Source organism: Urtica dioica, chromosome 5 (genome assembly GCF_054948205.1).
Source record: "Urtica dioica subsp. dioica isolate 48M chromosome 5, U.dioica_male_clone48M_v1_H2, whole genome shotgun sequence".
NCBI lineage: Eukaryota > Viridiplantae > Streptophyta > Magnoliopsida > Rosales > Urticaceae > Urtica > Urtica dioica.
In genome coordinates this window covers 12,821,658-12,836,752 of record NC_142760.1, presented here as the reverse complement: position 1 = coordinate 12,836,752, position 15,095 = coordinate 12,821,658, and the positions used below count along the sequence as shown (strand labels likewise).

At 37.9% G+C, this 15,095-nt stretch overlaps 1 pseudogene; it reads left to right on the top strand.

Annotated features, from left to right (window-relative positions):
* Nucleotides 1-1,444: 1,444 nt before the first annotated feature.
* LOC149397527 (uncharacterized) lies at nt 1,445-12,850 on the top strand (annotated as a pseudogene).
* The last annotated feature ends 2,245 nt before the right edge of the window (nt 12,851-15,095 follow it).

The following is a 15,095-nucleotide window of genomic DNA, read 5'->3' as shown; positions in this document are numbered from 1 at the left end:
TTTTCTATTTTCAGTTTATGTTATTTGGGCCAAGACATGTTATTTAAAAAGCCCATATGTGTTGTATTGGGCTGGTCCTTTGTTTTATGTTTATTAGTGCTTAAATAAGGCTAAATGGGCTTATTAGGTTATGGGGCCCATGGAGCTACTAATTTGCCTTTGTAAACTCTATAAATTAAGCCTTTAGGCTGAATGGAAGACACACAATTTGATTTCGAGTTAAACACTTTTCTGTGAGGATTTTCATTCTCTCTTTGGTTCGTTTAGAACTATTCGAGTCTCTTACAAAGCGGTGCGTGTAGGAGTTCGAAAATCGACTCATCAGGCGGCCATTCACATCCGTCCGTGGCGTCATTCGATCCACCTTCGTTCCTAAATTGTAGACGATCCGTCGCTGTGCTATTGGGGTATCGGGTCTCGGAGCTTAGTCGGCCGAGGTTCGTATCAAGTGGTATCAGAGCTAGTCTCTACTTTTAGGTCTGCTTATCCTTTGTTTCGTTTTCTTTGTTTTCTTTTCTCCGTTTGTGTTATGTTCATCCCGTACGTACGTATTTGTTGTGTTGAGTCTGTGTTTGTTTTTTTTTTCGTATTAGGTCTGTGTTCTTTTCGTGCTAGGTCTGTGTTCTTGAGCGTCAAAAAAAAAAGAAAAGAGAATCCGTGGAGTTCAATTCTTATTCAGTGGAGATCAATTCTAATTATCGCAGTCTGTTTTAGGAAGTCCATTTTAATCAGTTTCCGGATTTTATCACTTAGTTTCGGAAATCTCATTGATTCCTAGTTTCCTGAAATCGTTTTCATTTATTTGCTTTTATTTCCCGAATCCTTTCTCTTGCATTTCCTATTTTTGTGTGTTCACAATCAATTTCGACATTTCACATTTAATTCTGAATTAGCATTACCTCCCGGATATTTAAAAAAAAAAGAAAAAAAAAAAGAAAGAGGATCCGAAAAAAAAAAAAAAAGAAAGAGTATTTTTGACCTCAAGAAATTTTATTTTGCTGATAGAGTCCTTATGTGTTTTGGAGCGTTTTAAGGTACCCTACATCCTATCGAATTTTTTTTCGGCAATTTGTCAACATTTTGGGCTGATTGTCGCACCTTGGGAGAATTGTTTTTGGGACTTATTTAAGACCCTGATCATAACTTTCCGTGGTGTTGTCTTTCTTGTTTGTGTCGTTTGGGGTGTCGTTTTTATTGTTCGTGTCGTTTGGGGTGTCGTTTGTGTCGTTTTGGTGTATCGTTTTCGAATTCCTTTCATCACCTTCCTGGTCTCTGAGTAGTTCGGTATGAGCCTATAGAGAGTTTGAGTGAGTGGTAAAAGGCAGAGAGAATAACTATCGCCATTATCAAACACGAGTCCAGAGTGATACTTTGAGTGTAAACACGTGAGGGAGTGATTTTTGTGAGGTTTCTCTTTTATTACTAACAATATCTTGCAGCAACCATGTCCAACAATGGCGACGAAAATGAAGGGATTCCAGATCGGAGGCTGATGATGCAAGCCATGATAGGAGAGATGCGGAGGATGATGAGGGAAGAGTTGGAGCCACTACGAGAACGTGTTGAGAGAGTGGAGGAAAGCCAACAAGCTCCCAACAGAGGAAGACGAAGACAGCCTAGGGAGGAGACAGAAGATGAGATGGAGAATGATTTTGAAGTGGAGGATTATAGGAGAGGAGGACGAAACGAAAGAGTGTTCGAAAGAAGGCAAGGAGGAAGGGATAGAGAAGACGGTGGAATTGGTGGCATCAAGCAAAAGATCCCAACATTCCAAGGGAAAAGTGACCCGGACGCCTACTTTGAATGGGAGACGAAAGCCCAGTTTGTGTTCAATTGCTACAACTACACCGAACGCAAGAAGGTAATACTTGCTGCCGCTGAATTCACTAATTATGCTATTGTTTGGTGGGATCAGCTGGTGACGAGTAGGCAACGGGCTGGAGAGGAGCCGATAGAGACTTGGGATGAGATGAGGGCCATCATGAGGAAGAGATTCGTGCCTCGCCACTATTACCGAGAGCTTTATCATAAGCTTCAGCGTCTCAGGCAAGGCACTCGCAGTGTTGAGGAGTACTACCGCGAAATGGAGGTTGCCATGATCCGAGCAAACATAGAAGAAGATCGCGAGTCGACCATGGCCAGATTTATCAACGGGCTGAACCCTGACATAGCGGACAAAGTGGAGTTGCAACATTATGTCGAGATGGAGGATTTGGTTCACTTGGCCGTCAAGATTGAGAAGCAGCTCAAGACGAGGGGTAGCATGAGGGGAAGCCGATTTTCAGAACAACCTGCATGGAAGAAGACCTTCAACCGAGACGAGAAGAGCAGTTTCAAGCCACGAGGAGACGTAGACAAGCCAAGCACGTCCACGGTCCGAACAACATCTAGTTCTGGTCCCAGTGCTCAAAAGAAACCGGAGACGACATTTCAGAGAAATCGTGATATTAAGTGCTTCAAGTGCCAGGGGGTTGGTCACTTCGCAAATCAATGCCCGAATAAGAGGAGCATGACGATTCTTCCAACCGGAGAGATGGTTACCGACGATGAAGAAGAAGATCAGGAGTGTACCGGAGAAGAATCAGACGAGGAAATTGAGGCACCAACAGAGCTCGTGTTGGTCTCTCGACGAACTATGAACGCACAGGTTGTACGAGATGACGAGGAGCAGCGCGAAAACATCTTTCACACCAGGTGCCATATTGGTGAGAAGGTGTTCAGTGTTATCGTCGATGGGGGAAGTTGTACGAACATAGCCAGTGTTGCTGTCGTGAAGAAGCTTGGACTTCCAACGACAAACCACCCTCGTCCTTACAAGCTTCAGTGGTTTAATGATGGTGAAGAGGTACGTGTCTACAAGCAAGTCCTTATCAGTTTTCGGATTGGCAGCTATGAGGACTCGGTGCTCTGTGATGTGGCACCAATGGACGCGGGGCATATACTTTTTGGGGCGGCCGTGGAAATTCGATCGGAGGGTGACTCATGACGGCTACACCAACAAGTACTCCCTCAGGCACAAGAATCGTACCATCATCCTCGCACCCCTTACTCCAAAGCAAGTTCATGAAGATCAACTGAAGATGCAACAAGAGAGGGAAAGGTTTAGGGCACTAGAGAAGGGAAAAGAACCAAGGGATGAGGTAAAAACAGAGAGAAAAAAAAAGAGAGAGTCCCAGAGAGAAAACCCGAGAGAAAAGTGGGGGGTGAAAGAAAAGATGGGGTCATGAAAAAAAAAATCGGTGAGAGAAAACAAAACAACTTCTTTGCGGGAAAGAGTGATGTGAGGAAAGCCTTCTTTGCCAAACAGCCGATGATTTTACTTGTGTACAAGGAGGCTGCCTTATTCACTAACCAACATGGCGAGGTCCTACCTACTGCCATTGTTTCTCTTTTGCAGGAGTTCAAAGACGTTGTTATTCGAGACATGCCAATGGGATTACCACCGATTCGGGGGATTGAGCACCAGATTGACCTTGTACCCGGAGCCTCGCTTCCAAACAGACCGGCCTACCGAACCAACCCTGAGGAAACGAAGGAGTTGCAACGACAAGTCGAGGAACTTTTGTCAAAGGGGTACATTAGAGAGAGCATGAGCCCATGCGCCGTACCAGTTCTACTAGTTCCAAAGAAGGATGGGTCCCAGAGGATGTGCGTCGATTGCCGAGCCATCAACAACATCACGGTCAGGTATCGATTTCCTATTCCTAGATTGGATGATATGCTAGCGAATTACATGGTGCATGTGTTTTCTCTAAAATTGATTTAAAGAGTGGGTACCACCAAATTAGAATGAAAGAGGGGGATGAATGGAAAACCGCTTTTAAAACTAAACTTGGGTTGTATGAATGGTTAGTGATGCCTTTTGGTTTGACTAATGCACCTAGCACATTTATGCGACTTATGAATCATGTTTTGCGTTCGTTCATTGGTAAATTTGTGGTGGTATACTTTGATGATATTTTGATTTATAGCAAGACCCTGGATGATCATGTCTTACACTTGCGTGAGGTTTTTATTGTACTCAAACGTGAACAGTTATTTGCTAACCTTGACAAGTGCACCTTTTGCACCGATCACGTTGTTTTCTTGGGTTTTGTTGTAAGTTCTAAAGGAGTGCAGGTAGATGAGGAAAAGGTGAAAGCTATTCAAGAGTGGCCGACACCGACAAATGCAGCACAAGTACGGAGTTTTCATGGCTTAGCGAGCTTTTATAGGCGCTTTGTCAGAGATTTTAGCACGATCGCTGCCCCGCTCACGGAGGTGATGAAGAAACATGTGGCGTTCGCATGGGGGCAAGCACAAGAGGAGGCGTTCACCGCAATCAAAGAAAAATTAGACAACCCTCATTGTCTCGCATTACCTAACTTCGATAAACCATTCGAGGTTGAGTGTGATGCGTCCGGCGTGGGAATCGGAGCAGTTCTCATGCAAGATCGACGGCCAATTGCGTATTTAGCGAAAAATTGAGTGGGGCCACCCTTAATTACCCCACTTACGACAAGGAGATGTACGCATTGATTCAAGCTTTAGAGACTTGGCAGCACTACCTTTTGCCAAGAGAGTTCGTGGTCCACACCGACCATGAGTCACTCAAGTACTTGAAGGGACAACAAAAGCTCAACAAACGGCATGCACAATGGATGGAATTCATCAAGCCGTTTCCATATGTCATCAAGTACAAACAAGGTAAGGAGAATGTGGTAGCCGATGCCCTTTCTCGAAGGTACGTTTTACTTTCCACTTTAGATACTAAATTGCTTGGTTTTGAACATATCAAAGAGTTGTATCCAGAAGACCGAGAGTTTAGTGAGATATTTACGAAGTGTGAGAAGATGGCGTCGGGAGATTACTTTAGGCATGATGGATTTTTGTTCAGGCTTGGTAGACTTTGTGTGCCTAGTTGTTCTCTTCGGGAGTTGTTAGTTAGGGAAGCTCATGGTGGGGGCCTTATGGGACATTTTGGGATAGCAAAAACTCTAGGAGTGATCCAAGAGCACTTTTATTGGCCTCGCATGAAGCGTGATGTTGAGAGGATTTGTGGTAATTGTGTCACATGTAGGAAACCTAAGTCGAAAGTTCAATCACACGGTATGTATACACCTTTGCCTATTCCTAGCTCACCTTGGGTAGATATATCTATGGATTTTGTGTTAGGCTTGCCTAGGACTAAGAGAGGTCGTGATTCGGTTTTTGTCGTGGTTGATAGGTTTTCGAAGATGGCACATTTTATTCCTTGTCACAAAACCGATGATGCTTCTAATGTTGCTGATTTGTTCTTTCGAGAGATTGTTAGGTTGCATGGCATGCCTAGGACGATTGTCTCGGATAGGGATACCAAGTTCTTAAGTTACTTTTGGAAGACCTTATGGGCTAAGTTGGGTACTAGGTTGTTGTTTTCGACTACTTGTCACCCCCAAACTGATGGTCAGACCGAAGTAGTTAATAGGACCTTGTCGACTTTGTTGAGGGCAATAATTAAGAAGAATATCAAAACTTGGGAAGATTGTTTACCACATGTTGAGTTTGCTTATAACCGCGCTATTCATTCATCTACTAAATTCTCACCCTTTGAGATTGTCTATGGTTTTAACCCACTAACGCCGTTGGATTTATCTCCTATTCCTATGTCTGAGCATGTGAATTTAGATGGTGAACAGAAAGCAAAGCTTGTTAAGCAGCTTCACGAGAGGGCACGACTCAACATTGAGCGAAGAACAGAGCAGTATGCGCAGCAAGCCAGCAAGGGCTGCAAGAGAGTGATTTTCGAACCTGGTGATTGGGTCTGGTTACATATGCGCAAGGAGCGTTTTCCGGAGCAACGCAAGTCCAAACTACAACCGCGTGGCGATGGACCATTCCAAGTTATTCGCAGGATCAACGATAATGCCTACAAATTGGATCTTCCAGGTGAGTATAATGTTAGTGCTACATTCAATGTGACTGACTTATCTCCTTTTGATGCAGATCATGATTTGAGGGCAAATCCTTTTCAAGACGAGGGGAATGATGAGGACATGCCCCAAAAGGAGCCGCAAGCAAAATACCAAGTGCCGGAAGGACCCGTGACAAGAGCTCGAGCGAGGAGATTCAAGGAAGAGCTTAACAATCTGATCATCAAGCTCCAAGATGAAGAAGGGGACAAGCTCGCAAAGGAGAAGATTCAAGGAAGCCAAGAAACACCAATGAAGAACGTTATTTGGGCTGAATTGAATTAGTCGGACTATTCCTAATTTTCTATTTTCAGTTTATGTTATTTGGGCCAAGACATGTTATTTAAAAAGCCCATATGTGTTGTATTGGGCTGGTCCTTTGTTTTATGTTTATTAGTGCTTAAATAAGGCTAAATGGGCTTATTAGGTTATGGGGCCCATGGAGCTGCGAATTTGCCTTTGTAAACTCTATAAATTAAGCCTTTAGGCTGAATGGAAGACACACAATTTGATTTCGAGTTAAACACTTTTCTGTGAGGATTTTCATTCTCTCTTTGGTTCGTTTAGAACTATTCGAGTCTCTTACAAAGCGGTGCGTGTAGGAGTTCGAAAACCGACTCATCAGGCGGCCATTCACATCCGTCCGTGGCGTCATTCGATCCACCTTCATTCCTAAATTGTAGACGATCCGTCGCTGTGCTATTGGGGTATCGGGTCTCGGAGCTTAGTCGGCCGAGGTTCGTATCATGATATTAACATTATAGGGATAGATGACGATGAATGAGTAATATCTTTTTAGTATGTTTATTTACTATAGTATGTAATCACGGTTGACGATGCCATATGTGAGGTTTGTTAATAATAAAATCCGTGGTGCCGTCCACGTTTTTTTTTAAACAGAAAATTAATATTTATTTACTAATTTTGTTCACATCTTACAGGATGTCAGATGCAGGTGGAGATGAGTCTCCGCTACACCGTTCAGGAGCAGGTGGAGATGAGTCTCCGCTAGAGACACCGGGTTCCCAAGGTCCTAAGAAAACAAGGGGACCAACAACCGGCTCTACTTCGGCAAAAGCAGCGCTTGGGGTACCCGATGCGAAAGTTGTTAGGTGGGACCCAATCAACCAAACCTTCTACCAGGATGTAAGGAAAACAATAAAAAAAAAAGGTAGGAGTATTCAATAACCGTGTCGGCGCTTTGGTGAAAGTCCATATCCCGGTCACAGTTCGTGATTGGAACGAAGTGACGCCCCAGATGTTGGGCAATATTCTGAGCGCTACTTCATTCCGAGTACACTTTCGTGTGCAAGGATGATGAGACCGAGGAGCTGCATCCGGCGGATTGCTTTCGTCATCAGATTGACCAGACTATCATTCGCGATGCAAAGCGAATGAGGCGCAACCAAAAGTCTAGATTATCAGGGACTTTCTTAGGCAAATGTTGCGGGCAAATAAATGTCGCCAAGAAAGAAATCCCAAAAGGATATCAAAAAGACGATTTGGAGAAGGTGATAGAGGAGTTCGCAACTGACGATTGGAAGGTAATGTATAATTCAAAAAAATTATGTTATCTTCTATGAAATCGAATTATAACGCAATTTAATATGTGCAGAAAAAGTCTAATCGCAACAGGGACAATTCAAACAAGAAAACGAAGTCCACACAAGGGTCGATTTCTTTCTTGGCTCATAGACATTTGAACGTAAGTTTATTCTAATTTTGTAATATTTTTTTTGCAATAAATACATTACTCATATTTTGATAAGAACTGCAGAGTAGGGAATATGGGACTTTGGCCTCGGCGTTAGACACGTGGGAGAAAAAACATCAAGATGATCAAGGCAACTGGACGATAGATTGGGCGAAACAAGCATTTGTAAGTTACTTGTGTTAATTACTTAATAATCAATATTCGATAATCTTAATAATTTTTTTAACATATGTTTGAAGGTGCGAATTAGGACTCAAGTCGAGGATATTCAGCGACAAGCAGCAGAGTCAGGCCAAACGTTTGACATAGACCAGGCGGAGCAGTACGCGATGGATAATGTTCTCGGGCAACGTCAAGATTGGTATGTCGGGATAGGTCCCTCGATCCTGAGATCCTCGTATCTCTTGGCTCAGGCTCAGGACGAGAGCTCGTCATCAAGTTCGTCATCGAGGCGTGTTCCAGATCCAGTGGTTAGCGAGCTACAAGCAGCGTTGGCCGCACAACAGGTCGCAATGGAAGAGATGAGGCGTGAGCAACGAGCTCAGATGGAGGCCTTTCAGCGACAGTTCTTTGCCTACACACAGCAGCATCCGTCTCCCATGCAGACATCCCCCGCGATGCTGCACCCTGGGACAACGCCACCATCAACTTCAATGCCGAATGTTCAGACGCCGCCATCCGCTTCAATGCCGAATGCTCAAACGCCGCCACCAGCTTCAATACTGAATGGTCAGACGCCAGATTCGATAGAATTTCAGCGGCATCGTTCGAGCGGCAGCGCACCAGGACGCCAAGGCGCACGAGGAAGATCTGGCGGAAGAGGAGGTCGTGCATTCAAGAATTGGAACCCTCCGAGTGAAAAAGGGAAACAAAAGGAATAGGTTGTAATTTTTTTAATTTATTGAATGTAAATTATCAAATTTTATGAATTTAATATTCGAATTTCTATTAAATTATTTATTATTATATGAATCAACATATATATAATAATTATCCTAATTAATATTATATAATTATTATTATAAAATTATTTAATTAATTTAACAAAAATATATTGATTCTAATAGAATTTTTTATATGGTGATTCTATTAGAATCAGCATTTAAACAAAACAGCTAAAGATAATCAGATGTGACTAATCACATCTGATACTTTCGCGGGAAAAGTATCAAATGCGATTAGTCGCATCTGATTGTACTATATCCCGCCAAAATATTAGGCGAGAATGAGTATCAGATGCGACTACTCGCATCTAATACTTTTCCCGCGAAAGTATCAGATGCGACTAGTCGCATCTGATACTATATATCCCGCCTTAATATATTATTTTGGATTAAATTTAGGTGAGACTTTTGGTGCGAGAAGTCGCACCTAAAATGTCGCACCTGATAGTGATGACTTTCAGGTGCGGAAAGTCGCACCTAAAATCATCAGGTACGGACTTTCAGATGCGACTTTGTCGCATCTAAAGTCGCACCTGAAAGTGTCATCAGGTGCGACTTTTGCACTTTCAGGTCCGAAAAAAGTCGCATCTGATGCTATATTGTGTACTGGTGGTTGGCAGGCGCGGCGCTCTTTTGAGGAGCGCGCGATGGCGAATCCTTGCTCCATGTGAGAGCTTGGGCTTGGACTTTTCAGGCCGTTTGAATGGGCATTTTCGTCTGTGGACCTCGGTGGGTTTTTTAAGTGACCCGACCCGTTGGGACTTTGGAGTTCTGGATTTCGCACACCTCGCGCGAAATTCAATGTTTTGGGTTTTTCTAGAACGACTGACAACATCGATGATATATCGATTACCAATTAATATATCGACAAAAATCCTATAAAAATATAATTAAAAAATCCAAAATATATGTCTCCAAATCCAAAATATAAAATATGTTTTTTATTACGGTAAAATAGTTCTCAAATGCTACGTATTCAAGACAATACATAAACTTAAAATACACACTAAAAATCATAAAATAATATTTAAATGATACCAATATTCAATAGGGTGTTGTACATTTGTAGTAAAAAATAAATTATTTAATTGGGGTGTAGCTAACGTTAGCAAACGTTTAGGAAAATAGTCAATGAAAATAATATTTGACTTAAATATCCTAATATTATACATAAAAATTTTCGAAAATTTCTAATTATTTCCATAAAAAAAATTACATAAATTTCTAGTTTTTCATAGAAAAAGCTTGGAGTATGACTGAGAAGAAAAGACGACGATATTGACGACCTTGAAGTTTTATCATCCCTGGTCGTTGAAAATGCAGATCAAAAACCACCTCTCGCTGATAAACGGAAAATGTACCAATGGTGGACTCCGATGGAATTTTACAGCAGTAGACATTACTTTTCATCCAACACAATTTGAAGCTCTCCTCGTCACGAAACCGTGACATTTGGAATCACTAAATTTCGAATTCATATGAGGAAAATATGTATTTTTGAAGTTTTTGATGAGAGGAAAAAAAACTTTATGAAAAAGAAAAAGTGACGTTATGTTTGGAATTGTCTAGTAAATTACAGATTTCTTTTTAATATAAACTCAAATACTATTTATTATTATTTACATATAATAAACTAATGATTCAATTTATAATATATTTTACAAATTATGATAATTATATGTATATATGAATATATAGGAATACATATATATATATATATATATATATATATATATATATATATTCAAAAGTTTGAATTTTTCTTTTACATAGAAAAATTAAAATTATGATAATTATATGTATATATATACATATATATATATATATATATATATGAATATATAAATAGGTATTGTCCTATATATATTTATATGTATTATAAAATATAAATACGGAAATATTGATAATACTAAGTAAAATCTAAGTAAAAGATATAAAGAAATAAAAAAAAATTGTGCAAAATAGCAATTTTAAACTTATTAATTAGCAAAATAGTCAAAGTTTCAGCTTTTCAGCAAAGTAACCTAATTTACGTCTTCAAAATATTTACAGTTAGGATTAAAAAAATTTATGATTATTATAAGTAATTTTTCACTTTCAAACAAATTAATCTTGCTTTCAAAAAAAGTTTTGAAATCAGATTGCTGCACATTTTGGCTATTTCACTAAATTAAGACAAATATTGACTATTTTAGAAACTCACAACTTTAAATTGGCTGTTTAACTAAATCACCCATAAAAGATATATAAAATAATGAAGTGTTTATTTTTTTTAATTAAAAAGATATTCAAATTCGAACGATATTTTGAATTTTTAAGTACTAAAAGATATCGATATACCATCGATTTTTTAACGATAATTATAAAACGATAACGATTATAATATTTTGATCCTTAAGTGTCTCCTCTGTTGAGGACATACCAAGCATCTATGTAATGTGAAGAAAAACTAATAACTCCTCAATAAATTTAGACTGTTTTTTTACATGTTTTGTAAGTTCTAGCATTTAATTGACTATATTTGGTGATTTTATTTTTTTTATTGAGGTTATGGTTATATATTTTTGTGGTAATGTTTTATTTTCATTCAATTGGTATCATAACAAGGGTTCTCTAGATATGTAACCACATAAAAATTTAAGTTTTACCATATAACCATTTTCTCGGTAAATTATAAGTAAATCACCACAATTATTAACAAAGCTTAAAAGGCGGTAATAGTTGTAAGTATTCGTTAATAATTGGAAATAACTATCAGACTCCAAGGGCATAAATGAAATTCTAAAAACGTTCAAACAATGTCAGGTCACCATAGTGACTATTTACTTAAAATTTACAAAAAAGTTGGCTATTTACAAAAAAGTTATAACAATTGAATTGGAATATGTTTGGTTTGTTGTTTTTTTTTACATAATTTTACTTTCTCAATAAATAGGTAAGCTAAAGTATATTGGCAGATTTGAAATATATATAAAAAAAGTGTGTTTAGAAAATATTTTCTTGGCTCTATAACTTATCAAGAATTTGTGCTCGAATTTTTTGTTGCGTTCATCCGATTCATCGACAGAGATTTCGCAACCTACCGTGGCATCACTCGAGTTTTAGATTAAAAACGTATAATCAAAGTTATCCTTTCATTTTTCTAAAATCTATTATCTTAAAAGAGCGGTGGGGACTGTGATTTTTGTCAATCTTGCTAACGTGCCATGTGAACGTTTCTTACAATTTTTTCTCTTTTTAATGTGTCACAAGTATCATTTGGTAACAGTTTTAATTTTTTTTTTTATATTTATTTTAATTATCTAAAAGTGAAAATGAACACGTTTTTCTTGTTCCTAAGACCATCTTCGATTAATAATACTAAATTGGTGCAACTTTTCCACCAAAATGGTGCATCTATCACATCAAACAGTATTTTCATCTCCAACCCACAATACCATTTTCAAACAATAGCATTAACTTGGTGCAACTTTTATACCAAAATAGTGCAACTATCACATCAAACAGTATTTTCATCTCTAACCCAACACTATTTTCCACACACACAAAAAAAAGAATATTCTCTTTTATGCTTTCAACATTACTTTATATCAATTACATATTAACCACTCTATTAATTTATTATGTCAATAGCAATACTATAAATATTATATTATTTCTCTATATCAGCAATATCAAATAAGTTATTAATAATATTAAATACTATTTTAATATCACAAAATTAATAATAAAAAAATCACCTTGAAAAAAACAAACATAATTTAGGATCACATTCATAGGCTAAATATTTCATAAACATTGCATTTCATATGTAAATTTAAGATATTCAAAATAAATTAAAGTAAAAAATGAACAAGCACATGCAAATATATATATATATATATATATATATATATAATATATATATATATATATATATATTATGCAATTTTCAACTTCTACAGCTACCAATACTTCAGCTTCTACAAATATTGTAATTCTTTTTTATTATGTTGTTTGTATTAAATTTAATTTTTATTGAGATTGTATTTGTATCTTTATTAGTATAATTGGTGTGATACTTTATTTAGTGTATATTGTATTTAGTTAATACTATCTTCTTTACTCTCTTTTTTATTAATTATATGTAATTTATTTTTTAGAAACGATTTAAATTAAGGTCAAAGTTATAAATATTTTGTTTTTTCGGATGAATGTGCAATTAAAAATTGTGTTACATAAATTTGGTGTAGGTAAATGATTCTGCACCAAATTTGGTGTGATACTAGTTACGACGCCAAATTTTGCACCAAAATTTGATGTGAAAATTGCTATGGGTTGGAGCAACTCCATATCAAATGCGGCACTTCTCACACAAATAGGGTATGAGTTAGAGATGGTCTCATAAGATAGGACATGTGGTCCAATATTATTTTATTTTTTTTCAAAAATATTATTTTTTATTTTTGCTTTTTCTCTCTTGTGTGCGAGACCAAATCTCTCTCTCTCTCTCTCTCTCTCTCTGGGTATACAAGTTAATTTTAACAATTTAATAATTTTTTCTCTGATACTTTATATTTCTCAAATTTATTTTCTATATTGTTGATTTTTTATATTAACTTGACTCTCTGATTGAACAACTATTTAAGAAATTATAGATATCACTATTATGCAAGGTTCTAAGCGCCAGATAAATTAGCCAAAAATCGTCGACGAAGCCGCAACCTGAGCACTAACGACCGACAAAGACTTATTTTTAGTTTAGTCGTATAATGCCATTTGATTTTTGGGAAAACGACGCACCGTTTTGCAGCTAAATGACTGGTAAATTCGAGGTATAAAACCTGAAAAATCTCACAATTTTCATCGTATAATCGGAGAAAAAGAAAGAAAGAAAAAAAAGGATATTCGGGAAGAGGGTGATTTTGAAGATGGTGAAGACGCCGGCGGGAAGCAACAAAAGATGGTGAAGATGCCGGCGGGAAGAAACGAAAGATGGTGAACACGGAGAACGCGGGAATATGACAGCTATGGGCATCGTTTATCTTCATGCGTTTTTTTCTTAACAAGCAAACGGATGTTGTGGCATTGGTTGTTACGTATAAACAGAGCGGGAGAAGATGATTGGAGTGGGGAAGAAATTAAAAGTCTTAGTGGGGCAAAATAAAGAAGAGCCCGAGTAGATTAAATTGTTACAATTGTTGTACGAATTTTAACCAAATATACAATATACAAAATTACAAAAAAAAAAAAATAAATGATAAATTTGTTATATATTATGTATTAAGTATAGTAATATCCAAATACTTTAGACGATATTTACAAGTATATTTTTATTATTTTATTTTGCAATATTATTTTCGTTCAATATTCCATTGATAAGTTGATTTTTCATAATAATAAAAAGGCATTTAAACATGACATTTTATTATTTTTTTCACATTTTCCATTCAATTTCCTGTAAATCACGAAGCTCCAACAGTATCGAAAATGACATTTGGTACTTTGCTATCATGATTATTGAACAATAATACATCGTACAGAGGGCGAGTTTAGAACTAGTGAGTAAAAACGCTCAATGGCTCAAGGAAACTTTTGTACGTGTGCAGGTCATACATGTGTCTCTTATCATTTATGATTTGATCAACTTATAAACATAATACAGAATCTATAGTTTTACCTCACATCTTTCTTCAAAAATTATTTTCCTTTCTAAAATTGAGGCTCCAAACGTAGCCTAAAAATCCTTTACTTTCATCGATTAGAACTAAAAGCTTTAATGGCTAACTAAAATTAGAAGAAAATGTTGGAGACAGAATCATAAAATTAAAAAATATTGGGGGCTATTTGTACCAAGGTTTGAAATGTCTGTTGTCGATTTTGTGCCGATAATTCAAAAAAGCGGAAATTGCGATGGCCGATAGAAACAACGATTTAAAGCTTTGGGCTGTTCGACCCAAGGCCAGACCGAGTGGTCGCACCCGAGCCATGTTTGTGAACTCGAAAGTCTCGAGTTGAGGTTCCTCCAGTCGGAGGCGTTCTCTGAGGAGAGAATAGCCGTGTAACTACGCTTCTTGTGAGCTCCCTACGTACCCACGTTGCGAGATCAAGTCAGAACGTAGTTCAAGGCGTGTGTATGCGTTGTGTGAGGCGCAAAGCCTGGAGGGTGTGCTCGACAGAGGAGACAGAGTGTAGAGGAATCCTCGGGGACGTATCGGGACTCTAGGATCGAGTGACCTGAGAGAGAATGTGCGTTGTCTCTCGTTGGAGACGTACGGGATTTTCATTAGAAAATCCCGGGCGTAGCTTGTTCATTGGAGACGTAGGGGATTTTCAAAAAAAAAAAAAAAAACAAAAAAAACAAAATCCCAGGCACAACTTATGCGCTAGATTAAACGCTCGATCAGAGGAAATTGTGCGTAGAAAGTCTCTTGCAGCGTTTCAGAACTCTGAGAACGAGTAAACTTGAGGAGGAATGAATGTGTCTCTCTCCCTCACTGAAAGAGGGTATTTATAGTGGATGTGGAG